This window comes from Eptesicus fuscus, chromosome 7 (assembly GCF_027574615.1).
Source record: "Eptesicus fuscus isolate TK198812 chromosome 7, DD_ASM_mEF_20220401, whole genome shotgun sequence".
In the NCBI taxonomy this organism is placed as follows: domain Eukaryota; kingdom Metazoa; phylum Chordata; class Mammalia; order Chiroptera; family Vespertilionidae; genus Eptesicus; species Eptesicus fuscus.
Window position 1 is genome coordinate 27,797,064 of NC_072479.1, and position 9,447 is coordinate 27,806,510.

Consider the following 9,447-nt stretch of genomic DNA (forward strand, 5'->3'; position numbering starts at 1 on the left):
CAGAAGAACTGAAGGTCATGTACTTGTTGGATTTACAGCTGTTTGTACTGCGAGAAGGCAACCCCTTTTTTATTCTTTGTTTTTAATGTGAGAGAGGCTATGACCCTATGGCATTCTCCACCACATTTCTGGGCATGGGGAGGTGAAAAGTATTAGTTTTACAATCAGTGGTGAAGATTAGAATCTGTGGAGTGGAAAATATAACAGTTTGTACTTTCAGGATCAGTGTGTAATATACTTAGTGGGATTGAAAAGTGATCGGAGCAGGATTGAACACATTAACAAAGCACTAAAAGACCCAGGGGAAACTATAAAGGGAAAGAAGAATGATAAGAAGGGCCTAAATTGAAAGTCAGCTCTACATTCTGATCTTACTTTTGCTTATTAAGGATAAGACTGGGACTTTATATATGTGTATGTGTTAATAAAAATGCATATATCAACATGGACACTCAATTGCTTGAGCTACATTTCCCCATATTTCTTGGCACTAGAACAGTGCCTCGTATTTATTGCTCACTCACTGAATCCCTAAATACTTATTGAATGCATGTTGTATAAGAGATACATTTCTCTCTGAACACAGTAGCCCTGTGAGAGCTACCATGTGAGAAGAAGAATCCTTATAAAGATTGGAAAACATTATAGTTTACTTGCCACTGTAGGGAAAATGCTTCAGGGAAGACTTTAGGGGATTGAAAAAAGCCTCCTCTGACATGGCAGGAGATCGAAGGATTGAAGTGAAAGTGGCAGTTCAGGAAGGCAGGCTCAGGGAGTCCCCAAGCAGCGCATCAGTATGCTAGCAGGGTCGCTGACCTTGACAGGTACAAACATGGTGGTAGGTGTGAACCTAATCATACAGGCTGACCCATGTTAGTCAGGACCCAGAGCCAGGAACTCTGGCCCGGGGGCCTAGAATTTTAAAGCCCAAAACTGGGGAAAACAAGGTTGTGGTAGGACCTAGGTGAGGCTCCATTTAAGGAGTCAGTCATGAAGGTGTAAACCAGGGCATTAGCTACAAATATCAGTCATGCCTAGTATAGAATGAGGCACCTGATTTGAAAATTGCTCAGTTAGTCAGAAAAGCAGCTTAAAACATGATGTTACTTTTAAAAGTTATAGTTATTTAGCAAGATTTTTAAAAAATAAAATAATTAGATATATTCATTCACTAGTATTTTCATATTCTCTGTGTGTTGGTTAACTGATTAGAATTCCATTTTATATTTCAGGGCAGGAAAGAGTAAACTCAGCAGGTTTGGTTTGCTCAAACCCTGAATATTACAAAGAAGGGTTTATCTTCAGTATTGGCCTTAGGATGGCTCTTGGGAAATGACTGTGAGCTCTTGAAATATTCTACTTAATACCAGCATTTTTACATGCCCTGGGCCTTAGGCCACTCTGTATTTAAAGTAAATGCCTGTTCTTGTTGGCCATTCTGTATTTGAAGTGAAGGCCTGTGCCAGCTTGAGCAGACAAGTGTAAGCCGGCAGTGTGATTTATGGTGAATGTCTGTTTTTGCTCTGATGGAGGCTGGAGTCTGAGTAGTAGGGTCAGTCCTGTACTCAATGCAAGCCTGTGTTACTGAACTCCAACAGAGTCTATGCGTGCCAATGTTCAGGTGACTTTCCCTGATTGGTAGCACTTTGCACATGTTGTCATGTATCATTGATGAGAGAATTAGGGTGTTTCCATGTGCCTGCACTGGGAGGGGACACCTGGAGGTACCATGTGATTTCTCCTGGAATTTGTCCTTTTTACTTTATTATTTTTAATTTGTATATTTTCTAAGTAATAAATATAACTATAACAACTTTTGAGTCCCATGAGCTATTCTAATGAATTATTGAGCCTGAGGGTTATCTTTGGGTCCTCTGACAATTTCCTATATAAGACATACCCATACAATATTTTCTGAGGTGTTTGTTTTCCTTTTTCTTTTTTAAGAAATTGGCAGCATTTAGAGTCTGATTGTAGATTTATTTTAAATTTTATAATTTTTGAATTAAAGAAAAAGTTCAGCTTGCAAAAACATCTATGAGAACTAACGCATTGAATTTTAGTAGGCATACAAGAAAACTAGAAGGAGATGACATTCAGGGATACTTATTCGTGAATAATTAACACTTATGGACCATATATTATTTGCCAGGCCTAGTTATATGTATTTTTGTTTGTTTGTTTGTTTTGTTTTAACTCAATTCATCTTTAATTATGTCACTCATGAGGTATCTAAATTAATACAGTGAAATGATACCTGTTAGTAAACTAGGGTGACTTAAGGAAGAAAGCTTGAGTTATCAACTCAGCTTATTATCTAAATATTTTTACCAAATGCTCTGTAATTTATGGATGGCTTAAACCTCTATTTCACTGATAGCTATGTTAGTTCTTCATAATTTTATTTTTGGAGATAAAATTTGACACTGACATTCCAAATAATTACAAGTCATGTATGGAGGCAATGTAATATGACCTGAGATCGTGTTCAAGAACTATGGTTTAGGATATCTTTCCACAAGGAGTTCCTAATTCAGATGGTTAATTTCTAGTTTTCTTTCCCAGTACAAGTTTGAAATAGAAATTGAGATTTTGTGCATTATAATCTTTTATAGATGGGAATGCTAAATGTGACAGACATTGTATGAAAAGTTCAGGGAAGAACTTTTAGATCATTACTATCTGTTTTAAGTAAAACCTTTGACAACTAACTCACTTCAAAAAGCATATAAGAAAATGACTTTGTAATTTAAATATTGAATGTAAATTCAATCATATAAATAAAAATGAAGTGTATAATTTTCCTATTTTGATTGATCTTGAAAGGACACATCCATAACACATTCATCTCCTTTATTATTATGATTTTAAAATGAGAATTTGAGAAAGTATCAAGTTTTCAGAAGAAAATGCAATTAAATATATGAATATCAATCATTTTAATATTAAATACTAAAATGTTATTATTTTGGAGTGTTCAACACACTTAAACATTTTTATTAATGTAAAACTTTAAAATTTTTCTCATAGTTTATTTAACATCACAAATCCATTCTCTCTCTCTCTCTCTCTCTCTCTATATATATATATATATATATATATATATATATATATTCAAAATCTTACATTTGGCACTAGAGATGAGACCCGCCCACTCATATACTATATCACAGCTAATTTTTTTTTATTTTCCTTTCTATAATTGTTCATAAAATGAAAAGGGAAGGGGAGCTCAGCAGTGCTTGAGGAGAGATATAAAAATCAAACATTAATTTTATTCAGATGAGATGATTTGTATGCATGCTGATCAGGCTACAAGCTTATCTCATTACAAGCTCAAGGCTGTGAGTGTTTCATCATTTCTCAGATGCCATTAAGTTTAATAATATGACTGCCTGCATTGTGTATTAAAAAATATGTGTCTGTTCTGTGATCTTGTATAATGATGAAGTGTTTGTGAATATTTATTACTTCAGTCTTTAGTGCTCTCAACTTTCTACTAAATAGCAAAGTTAATTGCCTATACTGCTCTAATTGCATTGTTTAGAGAATACTCTCTTCTCTTCCTTGTCAGTTGTAGCAGTAATATGCAGTAATATGCAGATTTTTTGAAGTGCAATAATTGGCATGCGAAAACTTGCACAGACATATAATTGCACCCTAAATTGAAACGCAGTGGGCATACTTAGTCTCTGGCAGGGTCAATTAACTCTATGCCATTCTCTCTGGGAATGTAAGTGGTCAGTCCTGATGATTTTAAACAGTTACAGAGGCACTGACTTGCACACAGAATTTGTTTCAAGAATTTTTTATAAGAGCATAATTTTTAAATATGAAAAAGTATACACAATAAGTCTTTAAAAACTTACCTTTTAATTTGTAGTTGATTTAATTTTTCTTTTTAGAATTGGTAGTTCCATATAAAATGCTTCAAACTGAATTTTGTTGACATTGTTTATATTCTTTTGTTTTGGTTTTTCAAATATTTATTTATTTTGTATTGCTCTCACTGGAACCCTGTAAATAATGTTTGGATATAAAGCTCTGAAATCCAGAGGCTTGAGATTTAATCATAGTTTTATCTCTCAAATATTGTCTTAGAGAGACCACTTTATTTTTCTGTGTGTTTCTAAATTGTCCAACATAAGGGTACCATTCTTATATAGATATATTACAATCCACAGATTTTTCTTCAGAGTCCCTCATTTCAGTGCAATAATAAGTTATTTGCACTAGTGGTTTAAGCCCTTATGTATGAAAAATTTCACTCAATATGATCTGCATTGTTTTCCCTTCTCTAATGATTTACCATGATTTAGCAATTTCTCTCGCTTTGAAAGAGGAGAGCCAAATTCTTTTCTGTAAACATCTTTGTTTTTTTTTATTATTATTAAGGTATTATATGTGTACATATCTTACCATTGCCACCCCCCACCCCACTCCCATATATGCCCTCACCCCCCAGAGTTTTGCATCCGTTGGTTATGCTTATATGCATGCATACAAGTCCTTTGATTGATCTCTTATCTCCCCCACCTCTCCCTAACTTTCCCCCTGTAATTTGACATTCTGTTTGATGCTTTACTGTCTCTGTATCTATCTTTTTGTTCAAGTTTATAATGTTCTTTATTATCCATAAATGAGTGAGATCATGTGGTATTTTTCTTTCATTGACTGGCTTATTTCACTTAACATAATGTTCTCCAACTCCATCCAGGTTGCTGCAAATGATGAGAATTCCTTCTTTTTTATGGCAGCATAGTATTCCATTGTGTAGATGTACCACAGTTTTCTGATCCAGTCATCTGCTGACGGGCACCTAGGCTGTTTCCAAATCTTAGCTATGGTGAATTGTGCTGCTATGAACATAGGGGTGCTTATATCCTTTCTGATTGATGTTTCTAGTTTCTTCGGATATATTCCCAGGAGTGGGATTACTGGGTCAAATGGGAGTTCCATTTTCAGTTTTTTGAGGAAACTCCATACTGTTCTCCACAGTGGCTGCACCAGTCTGCATTCCCACCAGCAGTGCACAAGGGTTCCTTTTTCTCCGCATCCTCACCAACACTTGTCGTTTGTTGATTTGTTGATGATAGCCATTCTGACAGGTGTGAGATGGTACCGCATTGTTGTTTTGATTTGCATCTCTCGGTTAATTAGTGACGTTGAGCATGTTTTCATGTGTCTCTTGGCCTTCCTACTGTCTTCTTTTGAAAAGATTCTATTTAGGTCTGTTGCCCATTTTTTAATTGGATCATTTATCTTCCTTTTATTAAGTTGTATAAGCTGCCTGTAGATGTTGGAGATTAAACCTTTATCAGTGATGCCATTTGCAAATATGTTCTCCCATGCAGTAGGCCTTCTTATTGTTTTGTTGATGGTTTCTTTTGCTGTGAAAAAGCTTTTTATTTTGATGTAGTCCCATTTGTTAATTTTCTCTTTAGCTTCCATTGCCCTAGGGGCAGTGTCAGTGAAGAAGTTCTTTTGGCATATGTCTGAGATTTTGCTGCCTGTGGATTTTGCTGTAGTATTTTTATGGTTTCCCGTCTTATGTTTAAGTCCTGTATCCATTTTGAGTTTATTTTTGTGTATGGCGTAAGTTGGTGATCAAGCTTCGATTCCCTACTCAAATGAGGCTTACCCTTGATCCAGGCATTTGCTGTTGAGAAGGAAAGACTATCCTAAATAATAATTGTATTATATAAAAATTTTATTATTATTATAATTTTTTGCTATCTTTCTTCTCTTTACCCTCACCTCACCCAGTCTCAGACACTTCAATAATTAGACTGACTTTTCTCTGGATCCAAGGCACATATGCACTTCAGGTTAAATACAAATAAGCAAAATGTTATACACAGACACACGAACTTAATAATTTCCAACAGACCAAACTTTTTACTAGGTATTATAAAGACAAGTTTTTTAGATGGGCCAATGGCTTGGTCTGTCTGCTGAATGATGTGTGGTAGGGAAGGAAGACTTTATAACTTTTTAATATAGATCAAGTTTAAGATAATTAATATATTTCCTGGTATTGGAATAACAGGATAAAGGCAAATGGATATAAAAGTGCATGTTATAATCTAAAAACAAATAAGATTAGTATGTACAAAGGAAGTATCAAGTAAGGCAGATGTTGTCAAATTTAAAGGGTCTAAATCTCAATGATGATGACATTTAATTTATGCTGATAGCCTTTGAGAAACTATCAAATTTTTAACCAATTAATAAGATAGTGTGTGGAATGGATGGAAAGAGAAGCTTTTGAGAAATAGGAAATATTCTCCAATCTGGGATGAGGATTCAGGAGGGACCATTGGGATGGATAACTTACAAGTTCTTTGAGAGATTTAAATAGGATAAGAGAACACAGAACAGATTTCAGAAAATAATATGCTACTTAAAATACTTATAAAATTAGCTTAAATAAATAAACACACAGATAGATAGATTACTTCTAATTATCAACTCAGAAGCATGAATGTGAGGTACAGAGATCAGGAGGACTAATGTAAAAAAGGTATCTTATTTTCTTAGAAAAAAAGAATGCATATCCCTAGCTAATTGAACAAATTAATATACATTGAAGTGAAAAATAGGACAGGACAGGTAGGTTTCTCCAAGCAAACATGGGTGTTCATTTTACCTGTGGTCTTCTGCACAGAAGAACCTGTCAGTCATAAGAAGTTAGAATATGGACCTACAAGAATAGATGGATGATATTATGACTGGCTGGTAGTAGAACTCACAGACACAACCTCGGGTTCTCAGACCATAGGAAATAGAGTGAGGAAGTATTTATTCAGATATTGCTAAGTTGTTGAAATTTCAGAATATTATTTATCTATGTTTCTAATCAAAAAGTATGTGCACATTTCCTATGTCCCAAAGGGTTGCCATTGCTTTTTTATTAATAACTAGAGGCCCAATGCATGAAATTCATGCAAGAGTAGGCCTTCCTTCCTCTGGCTGCCAGCACTGGCTTCCCTCTTTCACCTGAGACCCGGGCTTCCCTCACAGCCCTGGCTTCATCCGGAAGGTCATTGGAAGGATGTCTGGAAGGATATTCAGTCTAATTAGCATATTATCCTTTTATTATTATAGATTATAATGAAATAGTTAATGTGCTAAAATATTTTTCATATAAATATTTTCCATGTCCCACCTGGTAGTACAAACCTATTATCAAGGCTGTGGTTGGCACTGTGCTATAGCAACGCTCCTCTGGGATCCAATATTGGACAGAGTTCCTTTATTATGGTGGAAGGCACTTAGTGAAGCTATATATATTTTTGATCTGAGCATCTCTCTCTGTTCTTAATGTAATCATCAATGAGCCTTTGTTTTATATATTCTTAAAATAATTTCCATATCCTTGTATAACAGTGTTTTAAAAAGTGATCAAATAACATGTGTAAAGTAGATAAATTACTACCAAGTTAGTATAAATCCTACCACACTAATTTTTCTATGATTATTAGGTTATCCCCAAATATAAACATCTTACCTAATAATAGACAAACATGTAAATTGGCCATACCTCCGCTATGTCACCAGCCAATCAGGAGTGATATGCAAATTAACCCAACAAAGATGGCGGTTAATTTGCATACACAGTCTCTGAGTGACAGAGGCAGGACTCTTGCGTCGTCACCATGGTGACGACACAGGTGTTCTGCCCCACCCCCAGTCTCTCAGGGCCTCTGGGCAGCGTGGGAAGGCAAGGCCGGCAACCAGGGAAAGAAAGCCCATTCTAGCATGAATCTTCATGCATCAGGCTTCTACTATTTAATATTCTAACATGATCTAATCCAGTATGAAACACAAATTCTATAAGAAGCACCTTCTGAACACCTGATAATCTCAGGAAAATGGATGTTTTCACAACATTAAGACATAATTAGGTCTATCTTTGGCCAAATTCAGGAGGATTTGAGAATCTGCTGTCTCATAATTAATGTCTAATTGTTGCTAATTATGTTGTTTAGTTTTGTGCACAATCCAATTTACTTTTCTTTGCACCAGGGCACATGCCAATTATACTCTGGCTACAACTGTCAAGGCTATCAACAAATTAAACACTGATTGCTAGGGCTGCATGATAATGGTCCTTTACCAATTTGTATAGAGTAACTAGGCTCTTAAGCTGGAAAAAGCGAGTGTTGAATGTTGGATCTCTATTATCACTTCTAATTCTCCATTAATGGATAGCCAGGCCAGAATTTAACTCAGAAGTTAAAGGTGAATGGCCTATAAGTTATAGAGATCTATTTATTATTATGTTTAAAATATTTAGACACTGCCCTAGCTGGTTTGGCTCAGTGGATAGAGCATCGGCCTGTGGACCGAAGGGTCCCTCCTTGGATTCTAGTCAGGGGCACGTGCTTGGGTTGCAGGAGGCAGCCGATCAATGAGTCTCTCTCATCATTGATGTTACTCTCTCTCTCTCTCTCTCTCTCTCTCTCTCTCTCCTTCTTCTGTGAAATCAATAAAAATATATTTAAAATAAAATAAAACATTTAAATGTTGTATGGTCTGACAGAAAACTTAGCAAGATTTCTGCTTTTAAACAGCTTTCTCTCTCTGCAGTTACTTAAGATTTACTTTACTGCAGCAAATTTGAGTCTTTAATATTTTTCTTCCTTTGTTTTGTTTTCCTGCAAAACAACCACTTGGCATGGCACAAGCTGAAACAATGTAAAATGAAGAGCACACATGGAAAGTTTTTACTGTCTTATTCATGAAATAGTTTTTTTTCCTAAAAGGACCTCTTAAAAATTGAAAATAATTTAAAATCCCTAAGGAATGGTTTTACAACATAACTTATGGGCATTTTTAACATTCTTGTTACAGAAACAACTTCTATAACTTTGAACATAGGAATTAAAACATAAAATCTCTCTTAAAACCTTCCTATAATGATAATCTACTTTAGCCTATAGCATATCATTAAAATATGTCGCTGAAAATATGTTCCACATTACAGTGATGATGTATAATACTGAGATCCCTGATAAAATGAATCCTTAGAGTGAAGGTATTTGGGGTTATAATTCATAGAAACAATAGCTTTTAGTGCTCTACAGTACATCACAAGAGTGACAACTCAGTGATGAAATGCAATGCATAAGCCCCTCAGTCACACACACCAATCTTTTGTAATCTGAAGAATATTTTGTCTTCATTTTAGTAATAGTGCCATGATTCTTAGCATCATAGAATAAGTAGATATAAGACCTGCACTTGAGGGTATAACCAGCAGTGTAGTTTCTAATAGAGGAAGTTTCAGCATTTTCACTGCATATAGCTTTCCTGGTGATAGAAATATTTCACTTGCTGAAGTAGAAGAACATTTATTAACATGACCTACAGTGATTATATATTAAAGCTGAAATGAAAAATATGAATTCTAAGGCATAATATTGACCAGGACATCCAGTATTA